General features: G+C 39.1%; 1 protein-coding gene across 3 annotated transcripts in view; it reads right to left on the bottom strand.

Moving 5' to 3' along the window:
• Positions 1-18980, bottom strand: part of LGI1 (leucine rich glioma inactivated 1) — a 34105-nt gene extending 15125 nt beyond the window's left edge. Inside the window, exon 1 of one of the 3 annotated variants that reach the window (XM_033000613.2) lies at positions 18860-18980. The gene's annotated coding sequence lies outside the window, so the exon portion shown is untranslated. Of the gene's footprint in view, positions 1-18117; positions 18137-18498; positions 18590-18859 lie in introns of those variants that run through there. The other 2 variants (XM_033000697.2, XM_042794019.1) reach the window with 2 other exon arrangements.
• Positions 18981-19027: the final 47 nt, after the last annotated feature.

The following is a 19027-nucleotide window of genomic DNA, read 5'->3' as shown; positions in this document are numbered from 1 at the left end:
GGTGTGGGGTGGAGTGAATGTGTGTGGGGGGAGAAATCAGTCATCTCTTACTGAATCCCTACAACCCCGTGAACCTTTGAGAATTATGCTTCACATATTGCAAGCTGCAGAACTAACAGCAGTATCCACAGAAATATGAAATCGAGTGAAACCATCAAAAGCATTGCTGCAAAAGCTGTTAGATTAATTTTTATCCTTAGCCTTTATTGCACATATTTGTACCACTGAAAAACAAGCTGCCACACATGGAAAATATTACAATGTATGAGAGAATGCCTACAACTGTCATTCCTAAACAAAATATTTTCTCATGCAACCCCAACCCCAGCTCCATTTTTCTTTTTTTTTTTTTTTAGAAAAAGAACCATTCTTATTTGTTACATGTTTTCTGAGCTGGTTAAATAAAGTGGATCAAGCACCATTCAAAATGGAAAACATTAATTAAAAGTCCAAGTTAAAAAATTTATTTGCTTGGAGACTAGTTTGATTATTTTTGATGGAAAAAAATAAAATTGTTATTTAAACACCAGCTATGTTAAACCGGTAGTTAAGAATGGACCTTCTTTGAAAACTGACAGAATAGGGACAGATCTTCATGGTAATAATGAATCTTTACAATACTGCCTAGAGACTGCAATTGAAATTAGTGCTAGGTGCAGTATCAATACTCTGTAAAATATAGTCCTCAGCCTTTAGACTTTACAGTAAACTACATTAAATATTTTATAGGGAACTTAAGCAGCCCCTAAGTGTTACAGAAAAAAAATGGTAAGGCAAAACTAATGAATGCCAAAGAGCTGGAAAGCCATATGGGTTGATTATTTATTTATTTATTTATTTTTCTGATATAGGATTGCTATTAGAAGAGTTTTGCAAACTTTAATAGGTCTTGACACTTACCCGTCAGACTGGTAGCACCGTTTATGTTTCACAGATCACAAAGCATACTAGGGTTGACCCAATGGTACAGAAGTTTCATATAGTCATGCTCACTATTGGCTCCTTCACATAGGTGCTGTGTCCTCACCAGGAGACACTTGATCTCCTGATGAGGGGATCTCTCTTCTTCTGGTTACTCCTCCTTTGACTCTGCATGGCCACCCGGCTCTGACCTATTGCCCCTGGCCTATGAGCCATGAATCTCAAGACCAACTCCCAGGCCATGTCTGTCTTTCTCAGGAACAATGCCAGCCAGGCCCTAACGCACACCTGGATATGGGTGCCCAGCAGGAATTTCATATGCTATGGGTGCAAGACAGCAAAGGGGAACAACAGCCTGCAGAACTGCAAGAAACTTAGTGTACGGATACTAGGCAGGACCCCCATGTTGCTGAATCCTTGTCTGGGTGGTGGCTGAGGTCTGTCTCCCTGCATTGAGAGGAGACCCATGGAGCTCACACCCGGTGGTGGGACTGCATTCTCTGATGGCCTCTGGGCATCACCAGAAACAACCCGAAAGCTTTTAGAGGCAGAGGGCCGCCTCTGAAGTCCCTGCTGGGAGAGGACTCCGGTGCCTGTGCATCGACATGCTCCCTGCCAAGTACCCGTGCCTGCGGAAAAGGGTGGCTCGCGCTTTCTCAGCTCCGTTGCTCTCTGCGGTGCGTTTTTTTTTAATGCTCTTTATTAATTTAAGTGCAGATCCATGTTTTTGCTCTTAAGAAAATCTTCCCTGTCAGCAGTCTCTCCTGAAGCAGGATTGACTTCAACTAGGAGTGACACAGAGCTGAGTTATTTCTGAGCCATTCCATCTTCTGTAAGAAAATGGTACAGAATTACAGTAACCAAAGCACTGAAATCATTATAAAGCAAATGTTGATGCCTTCCCCTGGGTATAAAGGTTACTTCTTGCTGTGGAAATGGTCTAACTGTACAACTGAGAAGGGAGCTGGATTTGTGGGACTTGTGCAAGTAGAGTACACCATCTTCTCCCCTCTGAGATGTCCGAAGGTACAGACTTTGGTGAGGTGAGAACAGAAAATTCTCTTAACTTTTTTTCTGAAAGAGAAGAGGCCTCCTCTTGTTTGTTTATTCCTGGCAAAGTTACCCATTGCCATGGCAATATTTTGCCACTGATGGTGAAACCCCGTGTTTCATTTCCTTTGGCTCATTCACTGAAATCCACCATCAATTACTTAGGCATTTCTTTTTAGTTAATACTCTAGCCACATTGTGAACTTCCTGAAAACTTTGCAGTGTAGCTGGTTTTCAGTAACAAAAGCACATTCTGCAGCAGGTCAGTAACCTGACTCCAGATTTGTCCGCACAGAGAACCACCTGGAAGTTAGTTTTCTATTCCAAACTACATGTCAGAATGACCACTTTTTCCAAAATTGCAAATATTGTTAGTATTTTTAACAGCTCTGTCAAAAGAGAGGCATAAATCACATTTTCCAGGATCCATTTGTGCCAAGCTCAGCATCTCGTTTCTTGCCATGTAGTAGTTTAAAAACAAATCGGTTCATGGATTTTCAGTGGCACAGCTGCTCTCCAGCCATTGCAACATTTGGCTCACCCTTTACCCATGCCATCATTGTTTGTTTTCTGGCTAACGGAGCAGGCAATGGCCCGCTGTGCCCACATCTCAGCGCCTGCCTCTAGGTCCTTGCTGGCTTGTTTTTGCTGGTCTTTCAGGTACTGATTAGGCACAATGTGACTCAGAATTTATTTATTTGTCTTTCAGCAGGGTTCCAGTAGGGACAAGAAGGGAGTTGCGGCCTGCGTTACTCTGTCTGCTTCCCATCATTTGACAACATTCTAGCTGAAAAACCTTCACCTTGCCGTGCGAGGGAGGTGCTCGCTGGCAGACATGTTCCCGGGCGGGCAGGGACGCGCTGAGCCTCTGGCTGCCACTGCTGTCTCGGTTTCGGTACCGAGCAGGCCAGCAGGCCCCGACACGGACCTAAGGGGGGACCCCCCTCACGGCTGCCTCGCCGCCGGGGCCGGGGCCGCCCTCAGCCGCGGCCCGGTATCCCGGCAACCCGCCGCCGCCGCCCTGCCGCGCCTGGGCTGCCGCCGGTCCGAGGAGAAGCCCCCAGGGCGGAGGCGGCCTGGAGGGAGGGCGGCCTGCGCCCGGGCTCCGCTTTCGCCTTCCCCGCGCTCCTCCCGTGCCCGCTCCCGCTTTGTAACGACGGAGAATCACCCATCGCCACCCTACGCAGAGCAGATTCCTGTATTCCCTGTGCTTTCTCAATACGCTGCGATATTCCACCTCTTTAATTCTGACCAGAGCTAAATATGCCTTAGTAACTGATTATTTCCCACATAGTCACTCTATATGGTAAGAATCAAATAGCTTATTTCTTCCAATGTATCCAAATAGTTTGGTAAAAAAATTTTTTTTATAATAATCAACCCTCTAACAACAAGCTTAGTGCAGGTATATGACAGTCAAAATTAAAGATATTCTTGCTAGCTGTCATTAGAGGTATTCACCAGCTACCATTACTTGTGTTCTTTGGTCAGACTTCACACAACTTTTGTGGCTTGGCTTCTAGAGCAAATGTATGTATTTATTATTATTAATATTTACTAAAAATACATTTTTAGCAAGTATTATCGAATATCTGGTTAAAATGTGAACAATTCTATGAGTAAACCAGTTTGCTAAAATATTTGAGGAAAGCAAACACAAATGGTCAGAACACAGAGCCAAAAATTATTTTTTAAAATATTTAATACTTTTTTTAGGGATTAACTCTGCTCCACCGACTATATTTGCATATTTGCGTTAGCCCAATATGTTTTCATTACCAACATATGACAAAATTGTAATAAGTTTCCTGTGATTTCACACTCACTACATTTTCCCTTTATTTCATCCAGCTTTTATAAAATTGTGTTGCCTTTTCTGTGCTCGGGATGAGCTGCCTGCACATATGTGGCCTAATCCAAAATCTGCTGCTGTCAGTGGTAATAGTGAACTCTACTGTGCTTGTTTGTTAAGCTCACAATATTATACCGTGCAGATGAGCAACAGACCGAATTACACCCCAATATTTGTGAGCCTCCTAAAGAACAAAATGTTGCCATTGCTATGTTACCATTGTGTTTGGAGCATGATTTTCACATCAAAGACTCCTAGAAACATGAGTCTGAGTTTTTACTCTCTCAGTGCCACCCTTTTAACAAATTCTGCAGCAAATGGCAAATTTAAAGCAGCTGAGACCAGGGCTGTACTTTCAATAAACAAAACTAAGTCCTCTGAATTCTAAACAGTCCTGAAAAGACTATGCTTCCTGGTAGATCTGGCACCAACAGCTATTGCCAGGAAGAGGCCTTCTGCAGGTTAGGCATAATAAAACTTGAGATGCCTTTACAACAGCTTATAGCACAGACTATCTTGGGAATGATCACAGGGCTGCCCAGAACTTTTTATTTGGAAAGTTCTTCTGACTTTGCCCTGTCCTGTCTATACAGGTCCCTATTACGGACATCCTTCTTTATTACAACACCAGTTTCATTAAAAGCAGAGCAACCAGGCCAATTCCTGTGTCAAAAAGCTGAGGAAATGGCTACTTAATTACTGCCAACTTTAGAGGAAAGAAAAACTCGGAGGGTGGTCTCCTTTCCCTTGCATAAAGTAGCCAGTTCACAGTTCACTGTGGAGTTAGAGGCGATCACCTCTGAAGAGAGTCAGGTCTTAGCTCTCATGGCCAAAATTGCATGGTGATGCAGAACACTTATCCACTGAGCATATCCTGGGGAGTGTGCAGATGGCTCTAGGACTGCTCACTGGCTTAAGTACACCTGAGCTTGACCAATGACAAAACGAATGTCAGGAAAGATGTGCTGTTATCTGAACTCTCATCCTTTAAGGAAAAAAGATGCACAGTGTATTTCATCCAAAGAGAAGATAGGCAAAATGAATCTATGTTTGGGGCTTATTTTGTTACAACCAAGGACTTCCAACATCTTTATGATTCTTGATGCTTTATTTTCAATTGAAAGTTTTTAAATAGTAGAGAATATTAGAAATTACCTCAGAAGACACTTTAAAGCTATAGGATTTCTACCCCTTGTGATTTTTAAAGGCTCTCTCAGGCTGGGAGGGACCTAGGGAGGACACCTCATTCAACCTCCTGGGTAACCAAGAGGGACAAAGGCTAAGAAGTTAGATATGAAGTATCCAAAATGTACTACGTTTTGATATCACATGACTTTTAAACTAGTATCACAAAATTTTAAGGACCTAATCCATCATCTTTGAATAGTTGATATTCACAATACTGCTAATGTTAAGTGTTTACATGCTCTGTGGGACACCTGTTCATACTGGTCTGACTATCTTATAAGGCAGGCAAATAAATGCCACAGCTTGGCAGCTTTACCTTATGTAAGTAAAGAAAAAGTACAGAACAAACTCTCAAACAGAAAAATCCATTAACTGTCCTTCAGATCAGACATGGACATAACCTCAACTACTGGATTGGCCCTTCACTATGAGAAAGATCTCACAAGTCCTATCAATTTCATTATGTATTGACCCCCAGTTTCCTCTGAAGTTGTCTATTCTTGTTCCTTCAAATGAGATTGGATGCCTGTACAAACCCCAGAACTGGGATTCCTCAAGCTCTTCCCTAGCTCCTGCATTCTGTTTTCCAGCAGAGTAGGATCAGTTGCTTTCTTGGGTTTTTAAAAGACTCATAAAACTCTGTTACAAAGCAGTATACTTTGCAGCACACAATCCAATAGCATGAAGTTAAAGTGCTCTCCTGAATACTAGCCACTTTTCTCCAGACCTGAACAAATAGTCCATGCTTTGTTTCTATTGTCTGTGTTTTGCCTTGAAAATGTTGACATGGATATTTAAAATTGGGGGTAGGAATGAAAAGAGCGAGCTCGGGAGCAAATGAGAGCCCAATTCAAAAATGCGTGAAGCTCTGATACTTCATGGTTCACAGCAGGAACTGAGACCACACCTAATACAGAGGGAAGTACTAAGAAAGGAAACAATAAAAAAGAGTACCAGGTTTTCACTTGCTGCAGAAATGTGCACTTTCTCAATCTTTCAAGAAAATTTGCATATAGTTGATTTATAGTCTGGGAAGATCAACATCTCACATGGGCAAGGTTGGAAATGGGGATACTTTTCAGCCAGACAACATGCCCATCCACTTCAGTGGAACTGGTATCAGACTCATCACTTAGCATGCATCTTACTGTAAGATTAAAGTGCCCTCTATAGGAACCTCTCAGGGAGGAAATATCATGTTCAAATATGCAAGTTACTTATTTTTTGCCTTTTCATTCCCCTACATAGACAGATCAGACATTAAAAGCATGATACTACTGAGAGAATCTATGCTTAATTTATAATTGGAAATGGTCTCATGACTTGTGAAGAAACTGATGTGGTGATCCTGAGATGTAGTTCTGTGCAACACTCTCCTTAATGGGATGGTTTCTCTCTTCCCCACTCTTCATGGGCTCCTGGTTCTGCCTTCTTCCACAGCTCACTACTGGTATTTTTGGCTCTAATGCTATTCTCTAAACTGGATTAAATAAATGACCTGGTAAAAGAACAAAAAACAAATAAAACCCCAAACAAGCCCAAATCTTTCCAAAACAAAACAAGGATTGCTAGAGTCAGAACAAGCAGCTGAGAACATGAGCAGGCAGGGAGCACTGGTTTCGCTGTTAGAGAAAATGTATAGGGAGCCCCACGTTTGAGGGGTAGTTTCATATTACAAATGCTCACAAACATTTAAATGAATCATAGGACAGAATTGGTGACAAAATACCTTGGTCTGGACCAAATCGGACAAAGTATGAACCTCATCAAATGCCCTAGTATTTATTTAAAAGTTATCATCTAACTGGAAGACAGACCCTCAACAGGTGTACACAAACTGACACTTGATAATTATGATCTCTCCTCTCTTGCACTATTTATTAATTTAGTAGTTGTTCATAGGAGGTATCCTTCATGCCCACAGTAAAAATACGAAGGGATAGAAAATCCAGTCCAGTAAGAACCCTGTATCTGAAACAAAATGTCCCAGATTTTCTAGCATGAGCAAGTGCTTTCTACAGACCCAAAACAACATACCACTGTCACTGTAGCTAAATGCCATTTAATTGGCAGCTAGAAAAGTCTATAATACATTTCTTCATGGAAAAATGTTTGAGCTCTTCCAGTTTGCCAAGATGCTAATTAAAAACAGACGGCATGTTATAAAATCCTTTCCTTGACCTGTGCTATCTTACATTGCCCTTCTGTACTTTTTTCATGGCATTGACTCCCTACAGAATTACTCTAATCTTTATAAACTTGTATTTAATTTTCCTTGTCATTCTGTGGACAGAAGAAAAGTAACTAAATGTTATTTATTTAAATATACATAGGAAATATATTTGTTACATGGCAGAGATAACAGGTTTTTGAGGAGAGAATCTTCACTCATTAAAAACAGAAGGTTTCTCCTGAATAATTCACAATGAAAGAAATCTTAGCATCATTGAAGTCACTGAAATAGTTCAAGTAAAACCCTCGCTGGAATGCCACTGACATAATGAATTGTACAATGAGAAGGATATGTCTCATCAAATACATATTATTTTTTCATCATTGCTAATCAAAATGCTTTACGAAGTGGGGATTTGGATTCGTGCTGAGACATTTTAAGGGGTTGTTGGTGATAGCTCCACAAGTGTATTTTACTGATGTCTTTATTGTTCTTAACAATTCAAGAAATTTGGAAAAATACCTTATTTCGATAAGAGTTAATCCCTTTTACCTCAAGCAAATACTAGACTGGCCTGACACCCCACCCCACCCTATGGTGAGCATACTGCCACTGCACAAGCCCAGCACAGATTCTCCATCAAATAAGATATGGCACCAAGATGAACTCCCTGGTCCCTTTTCCTTACAAACCACATGCCCCTGCAGAGATGACTCTGGAGGACTGAAGAAGTCCATCACATCTGTTTGCTTGTATGCCAACATGCTATTTACTTGGTACAGCTTTAAGAAAGGATTTGTTCTTTTGGCTGCTGGCTCTTTCCCTTTGCAGTGGGAGAGCAAAACCAACACAACACTGTTATCTTAGAATCGACTGTAGTTTTAAACGTAATTTTCATAGCAACAGAGAGATATGTTTTAGTTATGACAGCTCAGAAGCTAAAGGATTTTCCCTACCTTGAGTATAACATTCAAGTTTTGAGCTTACAATGTTTCCTATATATAACTTTTCTAAAATAACAATCCAAATTCCATAAAGCTGACTTTTTTTTAGACACTAATCACTTTTAGGCATCTGCAAGTTTCCACTGTTGCTGCCCTTGTGATTTAGGCAAAGAGTCATTAAAACTAGAGGGCCTAATTCCCAGCCTCAATATAATATATCAGTAAGAAGTAATAAGCTCCTTCATGAAGGAATATAGCTCCCCAGCTAAATAAATGGCACACACTACTAATTAAACAAAGGCACATCTGGCTTTTTCCGTAAGCATTTTTTGAAGCAGATGAATATACAAGAAAAAAAGAAAAGGACAAAAAAACAGTAGTGGGAACTCAGAGAGCAGTAGAGAAATCACAGAAACTGAGATTCTGGACCCAAGGCAATGGAAAGAGGGACCTGAGAAACATCCCTAGAAAACTCCTTGGAGCAAGTATTGGCTGAGAAGAGCTTGAGGCTGCAAATAGTCTCCTGCTGTTCAATTCGCTCTTCACTCAGGGAAATGAATGCTATATCTTCTTTGAAAATAAAGACTGCATCAGAGATATCTGATTCTATTAACAATTTATTTTCTTAAACAGAACAACCTGAAATAATGACTTTTTAGATAACTGCTCAGGTCAGAAGTAGTAATAATGCTCTACTCTATGTTTCTGACACCTCTGCCTCCCTGAGAGGAGGCAGATCTTCGTTCATACACACAGTATATACATTAAGATCTCTCTCTCTCAAGAGCTATATATAGCTTTTATTCACAGGCAAGCACCACAACCACTTATTCATTCTTTTCATGCTTTACCTGCTGTTTTCAAGGCTGCCCTGATGCTAAAAATAGCTTCGCGTATTAGAGGAGAGATTCAGAATGAGCGATGTTAGGCAGACAGCTAAACCCCTCTTTGCTGAGGACATGGAGGATCCGAGTGGATGTGGCTGATGGGCACCATTATTATTATCACGATAAGTTTAAGGCTTTGTTTTTCACATACTGTAGTGTTAGATCACAGTACAATAGTACCTTCATATATTAATAGCACATTAGCTTCTTTTTAACTGGGAAAACAATTTAATATTCTGTTGTATAGGCATCTTTTTCTGCAGGCATTGACGTCTCCAAGTAAGAAAATATCAAAATGCTTCGCTAGTTGTTCTTACTGCAGAGTTGAAAGGATGACAATTCATCATCTATTTGATTACTTTCAATACAGCAATGAAACCACATTTAAAAAGTGTACTACATACTGTTGTTTTGGACTTCTGGCAGTGTGTCCTCTGACAATGCTTACAAAGCTAATGTTAATTTTGGAAGTTACCTTCCTGTCTACAATTTAATGGATAGTGCAAGTGAAAAAACTGCTTATATATAACTTTCCAACTCATACTGCATAAACCAGTGAACTGTGCTATAGGTGGCATTTGACTGTTAAGGTTATGAAACCTACATTCTCAAAATCTGTCTGACAAAAATTTTGGAATCATAGGAAGGATTTGATTTTGCCAAGCTTGAACATGTGGATGTTTTGAAGACTGTTTCTAGAACACAGTTATTTCTGTACTGTGCAATTAAAAACACCTTAAAATATGTTCCAGCTTTCAGAAATCACTTTTTTACATTAGGAGAATACCACTGGTTGCATCCTTCCAGGATGATGAAGATTAGATTAATGGAGATAAGCAAGTGTCTGAATAAGACTTTTCTTTCATAATGCAGTGAAATCCTTCCAGGTAGTAACAATCTGATATGGAATTTGAAGGCAAGATACATGAGTTAAAGGGCAAGTTGCAGGAAAGAATGGTTGGCAAAATATTGGTCAGTAAAGTAACTCTGACCTAGAAGCACTGGAGTTTTATTCCACAGTAAACATTAGCTCCAAAACATGTAATAAAACAGGTTCATTACTGTATACAAAATACCTTAAACTTACTTGGCTATGTTAACTTTCTTAAAAAATAGGTGATTTTAGGAAATTGCAATGAAAAAGATTATGCTTCAGGAGTCCTATGTTAGGAACTGAATTTAATGTTTCATCTCCAAATACCAATTTTCCTAGTTCTTTAAAGTTGTGGATAGATTATAACCATATCTCAGATAAATGAGGTAGTCAGAAGAGTATTTTCCTTTTGTTAACAGACTCAGATTATAGAAACCTGCCTTGTTAAGGCTGAGGTTAAGATAAAAGTTTTACAGGGAAAGAGTAGCATGCATTAACTAACAAGATTATTAAAATATATTAAAATGGACCCTAATATAACTTTAAATAATACAGTCCATCTTTAAGAACTTTATATTTGAGGACAGCGTAATGCAAACTTGATGGAAGATTCCATGATACTCTAAAGGAAATGTTTTTTCACTCAAATCTCACTTCACATCCTGACCCTCATCTTTCATGTGGTTATGTTTTGCTTCCATTTGAGAAAGGCAGTCATCTAGATACGTAACCATTAACATTTTAATGTATGGCTTGCAAATTGAATGTGGTTTCAGCAAGTAGCAGGATCTCCCCCAAGGTACAAGCTGTAATATTTCTTTTTACTTGCTATAGATATTTACCTCAGAAATTTTTTGAGCCTGCCATTTTTACTTCTAGAGTTATGGACACTGCACAGCTCAGTGTTGCTGGCTATAAGTAACATAACTTGATATCTGAAACTAAGTTAGACTAATCATTCCCATTTAGGATAGCCATCCTTCCCATTCCACTTAGGTGCCATGGAATGAATAGTATCCTAGCAATACTTTCATTAGAAAGGTAGATAGTATTTCAATACTTTATGTCTGAATGATATTGGTGATTAAATAACACAAAATTGTATTTAATTTGAAATATAACCCCTATTATTTCCAAAATCTGACAATCGGTAGTATACTTTTACTAATGAAAGGTCAGTTCTAGCAGAATGGCTAATGGTATTATTAATTAAATGAGGTCTCATAGTAATACTCTATAAGCATGTTCATAAAAAAAAGCAAAATAGGAATTTTTACTGATTCATCCTACTTCACGGCTCAGAGCAACCTCTTTATATCCCTGTATCCTTCAGCTTCCACTGAATGATCAGCTACTGATCATCTCAACCCAGATACGATCAGCCTCTACATGAAGTTACTGTACTACTTTACTACATAAGTAATCCAAATTAAATTGTAAGGTGAAATGAGGGTTGACTCTGTCATCGTTATGCCTTATTAGGCTCTTATACCTTATTTTTTTAAAATCTATCTGTGAGATTCCAAACAGTTGACTACACTGCTATGTATTGCAAATAATCTCTGCTATGAAATATTTTCTTAGCTTTTGGACAACCAGATGAAAACACTGTGATGAACACACCTGATCAGCTGCATAGTATATTTTGCAGTACTGACCTTCTTGATTCCTGGATTAAGATCTTAACTCTCGGTTAAATTAAGATGCAACACATCTCTAAAAAACACGTTTTCTAGAACACATATGGAGGAATGAGACCTTATTTCTCTATTATATTATATCTTAGTCTCAGACTCCAAGGTACCTTTCTTTTCCAGGTTTTCTAGAATGCAAGGTACAGGAACAGTGCTTAAATGCTTCTCTGACTCAGAAGATAGTTACTTGTCACTCACCTTTTTATATAGAAGTCTTTAGATTCTATACATTCAACTGTAAATAATTTGTACCTTCTTTCAATTCTCATCATAACTGAATATTATGAATATACATACATGGTAGACAATATGCACAAAAATGCCTATCAGGAAACAAGGGAATGCATCTTCTCCACTATGGTTTAAAAGTGCAATAGACTGTAATTTTGCTCACATAATTATTTTTTATTTTCACAAAATAAATCCCGTGGGAAATTATATAATTTAAAGAAAACAGGTACATTGCTTACTTGTCAGTGGGTTGGTTTTTTTTATTTCCACTTTACTGTATGTTCCTTCTCTTTCTTATTACTGTCTTTCATTTTCTCACCTTATATAATAACTCTGGTATCAAACTGGAAAAAACAGATTTCCCCTTTTCTTGGATTTCTGTATTTGAATGCCATCAGTTGCTTTCCACCAACATAAAAGTAGGATTAAGCATTCTTTACTCTCTTAGGAAAATGTTCATACTTCAGGGAATTTAAGTATAATGCACTTCTAAAATCTCCTCAAATGAAAACTGGAACACATTGGAGGAGTTAGTTTCTGTATTCCATTTATTTCAACACAAGCTGGTAAAACTAAGTAGTATTTTGTGCATATTGATAATTACTTTTTAATTAAATTCTTGATAGGCTGAAGTCACTATACTTGTTTATGCATGCATACATGCATGTGTAATCTTTTAGTGAGCTTTGTTGTCAGCAGAGCTGCCAGACTGTAAGCTCTGGAGACCAGAATTACCTGCCAGACAACAAACATGGTACTAGCAGTGACAATTAAAGGACACTAGACAGGAGTCTATATCTCTATAGGCATTTATTTGGTAAAATTCTTTACTTTTTGCAAAAAAACCCCAAACTTTAGTGATAATATGGGAGGTTGCTTCCAATAATTATTTTTTTATTAAAGTCTGCTTTATTATTTCCATAACTGAATCAGTCTTTATAGGGTCATACCGGGATTATTTACAATATAACTTGACAAGAGCTTGCAGCCTAGTTTATGTTAATGGTATTTTTTGAAGTTCACAGAAATTTTAGGATCAAGGCTGTTGATATGAGTGCTCCCTTAATTGCAACAGAATTAATGAATGAAATAAATAATCTGGTTTTCAAGATATTATAACAAGATTTTTATATAACTCTGTATTCACAGTCAAGAAAACTAAAATAGCTGTTAGACATTGAAACAGTTACAGTTCTTCATGTGTCTGTGATTCATTAGCCTGTTAAGAGTGTAAGTGATGCTACCATCAAATAGTGTTGAGCATGACTTAAACTACTTCAGTCCATGATAATGAAGATGAAGGCTCCTCCTCTGCCAACAGTAACAAATGAATTATTTTGTGAATTGTGCTTAAAGTTGAGAGGCCTTATCTGTATTATAGGATGTGGAGCTAATGAAATAAATCAGATTAGGCTGTATTTTCTAACAATGTGGCCTAAACTGGGATTCTATTTACCAAATTGATCGGTTAAGAATAAGGGTGCAACTTCCTCATATTTTGTTTCTTCGCAGATTTTCACATCAACTGAAAGTTTCAACTCAATTTTTAATAAAAGCCTTTGTTGTTTGTTTTGTTTTGTTTTGTTTTTTTCATCCTATCAGCAGAACAAGCTCAATCTGGAATTTGAGATGTGCACTGTCTTCTTCTTGATCTTTGTATTAGTGGCTATAAAACTAATTCGCAAACTTTGGTCTCAAAGTAAGTGCTCTGTAGACAGCCAACCGAACCACCACCTTCAGATAGAGTCTCACAGTGCATTAGGCAATAAGTAGGTGTGGAGGTTTGCAGTGATTTGTTCACCATAGAAGTACAGGAGCTTGGAATAAAAAAGGTCCATGGGTCAAATTCTACTTCATATGGCCTTCTAAAATTCCATCATCTGTTGGCTCTGACTCTAGTTATACAGAATTGGGGTCATATTTTCAAAAGAACCAAGTTTTCCAAATTGTTTATCACATTGGAAGCCTTACTGTTCTAGAAATTCTCTCCCCACATGATGTATCTGACATTGATTTCCAATAGCGTTAAACAGGAATAATAAAGAGGAAAATTTCCATTGATAATTGGAATTTAGGAAATTCTATACTCTTATAATAGGATTAGATATCATATTATTATCTCTATTTTATCTTATTAACAAATACAATGCAATACAATGATTGCAGTTACTTATACAAAGGTCTGGGATTTTGGAACAAGGGAGGAAACTGATGAACAATCAGATGCTATTTTTTCAAAGGCACTTTGCTAACAATGATTACATGCAGAAATGGTAATTGCAACTTCAAAATAGCATAAAACAGCACAGCTGCTCTCAAAATAATGGACATAATACGGGCTTGTCTATGATATTTTTTGTAACTGACTCTACTGGAAAAAAAATTGAATCAAGAAGTGCTTTTATTGAATAAATTACTTTATCAGCCACACAAATAAAACTGCATTTGCCTTTTAGCACAGCAAGATTGACATCTAGTGACTAATTAAACTCCATGTTTGATATCATTTGTATGACACAAAATATGGAACATACCATTTACTGAATTTGTCAAAATAAATATGAACTGCAAGCCTGCTCTCTTTACATAATCTCTAGATGATTACAGAATTACAGTAGTTTTGAATGACTAGTCTGGAGTGACCAGTCCCAGTGATGGGAACTGGTGAGCGTGAGCCATTGCCCCCCTCAGTACAGCCCCGCTGTTTTTTCCCCACTATCAGGAAGTCTTAGGCTTGGGAGTCAGCTGCCTGACTGCAGTATATAACTTGCCTGGGGCCTGTTGGGAGCCATAGCACATCCCTAAAGATGCACACAGGTACATCTAAAAGAAGAACTATGCTTACTGAATATGATGTTACTGGCATATGTGAACATTCATTTTTAGTTCTATTTGCTTTTCTACAAATTACTAGGGGGCTTCAGATAGAGGGAGATGAAAATGAGGAACACAACAGATGCCATGAAACTGTTCGTACTATGAAGACATGAAAATAAATGATCTGGCAACTCACTTCATAGACATGTAGAAGATAGGAAGGTGCCAATATCAAATAATGTTAGAAAGTCCAATTTCCTCATTTTTCAACAAAATAACTGGTTTAATGGAGAAAGAAGAAAGATTAGACAGGATAAATCTCAATTTTACTAGCATTCTCAATGGTTCCACATTACTTTCTCAAAATCAAACTCAAATGTAGTCATACATGTCTTCTGCAAATGGGTCTTATAATGGATATGGTTGTCAGTGACAGCCTTGCCCTTGCTCTTCATACTAATGGTAGCTGTCTCTTCTGGCCTGCTGGTAAAGCTGTCTAATTTATTTCATTAAAAATTGGACCAATTTTTTAATTATCTTGCCAAAATAATTTTGACCAAACAAATTTGGTCAAAACAGATTTTAGGAGGCAATAATCTCCTGCAAGAAAGTTGAGGTATTTCTTCGTAGCTAAATACTGATAAGGACTAAATAGCTATGCTTAGTGTTTCTTAGAAATATAGAGAGAAATCTAAGTCTCAAGAAGAGCGATAAAACATATAAGAGTTCTCAAAAATGTAACCTATGTGGAAAGGTTGAAGTACTTTCATTTCTTTAGCTTCAGAAAGGGAAGACTGGGGGCATGAGGACAGGCTGAGAGTTGGGGTTGTTCAGCCTGGAGAAGGCTCCAGGGAGACTTTATAGTGGCCTTCCAGTACCTAAAGGGGGCTACAGGAAAGATGGGGAGGGACTCTTTATTGGGGATTGTAGTGAAAGGATGAGGGGTAATGGTTTTAAACTGAAAGAGGGTAGATTTAGATTAAATATAAGGAAGAAATTCTTCACTGTGAGGGTAGTGAGACACTGGAACAGGTCACCCAGAAGATTCTTGCTTTCTGTACCAACTAGTGTAGGGCATTAAGAAATTATCTCAATTAGCAACAATGGAGATTTATCTTGGATATTAGGAAAAAAATCTGTATATCTGAGAGGTTAATAGATTAAGCTATTTATGCTGTGAAATCTCCTATAATGGAAGCTTTCAGGAACAGTTCAGTAAGTATGTCAGGTATGATTATTTGAATTCTGCATCTCCATGGTTTAATACCTTCTTTTGGTACATACACATTGATAAAACTACCCTGCATAAAAATATGGGAAAAGTATATAAATAAATGATCAGGTGACTTAAGTAAACATAATGCTACCCACAAATGATAAGAAGGTCAGAGGTCTGTCCTGCCCACACATCCCAGATATTAAAATATACCTTTTACTCTCCAGTACAAATTACATGACTCAGTATGTATTCATAAATCTCTTAATGTCAACAACAGTTTTACCACCCATTTAATGAATCTGGATGACTGAGAAGTGGCAAATTCAATAAAATAATTTTCGTCTAGTTTTTTTTGCATACTGAGGCTGTCTCCATGCATAACATAATGTGATCTGAGATTACATATTTGACTGGAAGAAAGGCACTATGAATGTAAATACAGAGAAGCTGATGAACTCTTGGGATTATTTTAGAATCATGGACATTACCTTGTGATATTAAAAATATCCCTGGGATGACTTTTTGGAGGAAGAAATTTCCATTTCTTCTTCCCAAAGCTTTCTATGGAATTGTTACACTGAGCCATCAGAAAACTGAGCGGTTAAAGTTGAGTAAGAATACGTTGACAATGTGAAAACTTGGGAGGGAAAACGTTTACTTCTTGAAGGTTTTAAAATCATGGCTGACTTAAGCTTTCTGGATACACTAGATCTCATACTTAGCACATTTCGGGATTTTGGACAGGAGTAAAGTAAGAACTACAGTGATCTCCTTTGTGGGCCGTGAAGTTCAGCACTATGGTAATTTAAGAGTATAGTTTCACATTACTGCTAAGCTGATCTAATACAATGCTGCTGAAAGGGCCACCCTTATTTCTCACCTCCTCCTTCCCTCCTGCCCCATCCCTCCATCCCTAACCTTTTTTTGTACCATCAGTGTTACTCTTCAGACACCATGGCAGGAAAGTCAGGGGCGCTAGCCTAGCAAAAAATTAAATACTGCAGTTCAGCAGACATAGTCAAATGAGCATTAGTGCCAGTTCAAGAAGAAGAATGCTCTCTTCAGCAGCAGCTAACCCATAGGCTGGTTTACCTGTAATGGAAAACTGTGATCCTAAAGTTTGGTTGTACAATCATTGAAATGAAACTTAAAACTGTAGCATCTCCAACCCTGCAACGAGTTATGCCCATCTCTTCTTTTTCCCCATATCTTTCAGTCTGGCAGGACTTATATGACAGAATTGTCCTTTTTGGTGTCAAAGCATATTGGTGCTCTATTTAAACTATGAAGATACTCCCATAGGATAAAGTTATAAAGCATATACCAAAGGCTAAGGACAGGTCCAGTCTCAACTTCCAATTTATTTAGGAGGCCACTTCTCATCCACTTTCCCAGCTGTAGATTACTGTAGCCCACATATAGAAAGTGGACAGACGATGTTTGAAAGCAACACAGTCAGACATCAGAAAAGCATAACATCGTAAAATGAAATTATCTAGCTGCTATTCTCAGAAAAACTGTTTATAAAATAACTTCAGCATCTACAGTTGCTATAGCTGGACTCACTACAGAATTTTTCTCTGTCCCAGAAACTTCATTTTTACTCTATGCAGGCTTCTGCTTTTGTGGCCACAGCACAATGGCAAGAGATTCAAGATTTGTAAATCTTTCCTCTACCTTTCCCACTTTTCTTCAAAGTGCATAATCAATGATATATTGGCCTAGTTTCCAGAATCATGTCAGGATTCATTCACACTAAAGCAGTCTGTCATTTCCGTAACAGAGGAACAACAAAAAGATGCTTGCTATTACAGCTTCACAGGTATACATTATTTATTTTGAGATATTTAAATTATTAATTAGGATAATTCAATTTTTGCAACAGAGTTTCTGCCCTTTAGAGGAAATGGGCCACATTCAGTAAGATTTCAGCAGAATACTGCATACACTCAAATAACCATACTCAGTTCCTTTCCACAGGACACTTTAGCATCACCTTTACATCCCTTCAGAGTGATAACAACATAACCAGTGACACAAATATCAGGTCAGGAATAAAAACACTTTTGCTTTTAAAACTGAGATTCGGTAGCCAAAGTAAGGAGGTACCCTGTCAACTATGACACATGATTGCCTTACTACATAACAGCAACTAGGTACAACTTATATATCACAACTTACATATTACAGTGACAGTAGTAGTATTTCAATTTTGAAAATTTCCCTATATTATCTGTGGTTTAAGACTCCAGGAATCAATAACACACCTGGAAACTCTGATACAGTCCAGAAGAAAATATCTGTGATGGATTAAAATATTTCAGACCTCGGCAGTCAAAATGCTGGTTCAGATATTGTGTGCCATAATGTTTGACGGGAATCAATATCAACTCCTTGACAGCTACTTGCCGTATCTGATGACTTAATGCTGAAGATTTGCATTTCCCAGATAGTTTATGAAAAAGCAGGTTAGTTTATAAAGCTCCTTTCTCTGATGCAACCCACAGGCTCCCCAACTCCTATTACCCTGTTGCCGTTGGTCCTCACAGAGCAACTGGGTCACATATTGCCTTTCCCTCTTCTAACTGCGAGATGCGATTGAAAAGAAGGGAAACCGCTAAAACACGTGGAAATCAGTTACGTATTACCTTGCCGAGGCTGTCAGGGGGTTAACACGGCTGTGAACGAGCTCTGTGCTGCGGTGAGGGCAGCGCACACACCTACTGCACGAAGCCCGGCCCTGGGGACGCCTGGCAGCTCCCGCCCGCCCAGGAGCGGCCTCAGGGGGCCCTTCCTCCCCGAGGGGCCTCCTCCAGCGCGACCCCCGCCTCCCCGGCCCCTCCTCGAGGGACCCTCGCCGCCGGTGCCCGCATCCCCCCTCCCCACCTCGGCTCCTCCAACGCGGTGTCCCCTGCCTGAAAGCGCCGGGGATGCCGCGGGGGCGAAGCGGGATGGGGAGGAGAGGGGCTCGCTAAGGTCTCTCTGGGAGCCACTGCGGCTGTGTCCTACCTTCCCAGAGGCGGAGACCGCCGCCGCCGGGGCTGCGCACCGGGTTCCCGGGCAGGGAGACTCCCCTCGCCCCTAAACATGATGAGCTCCTTTCCTTTCCCCTCCCCTCCGCTGCCGGAGCGATTCGCCCTCCCCCGCCCGCCGGCGCCCCGCTGCGCTCCGCCGGCT

The sequence above is a fragment of the Tyto alba genome, unplaced genomic scaffold (assembly GCF_018691265.1).
Source record: "Tyto alba isolate M040663 unplaced genomic scaffold, T.alba_DEE_v4.0 Super-Scaffold_1, whole genome shotgun sequence".
In the NCBI taxonomy this organism is placed as follows: domain Eukaryota; kingdom Metazoa; phylum Chordata; class Aves; order Strigiformes; family Tytonidae; genus Tyto; species Tyto alba.
Note: the sequence above shows the minus strand (reverse complement) of the source record. Positions and strands in the feature narration are given on the sequence as shown.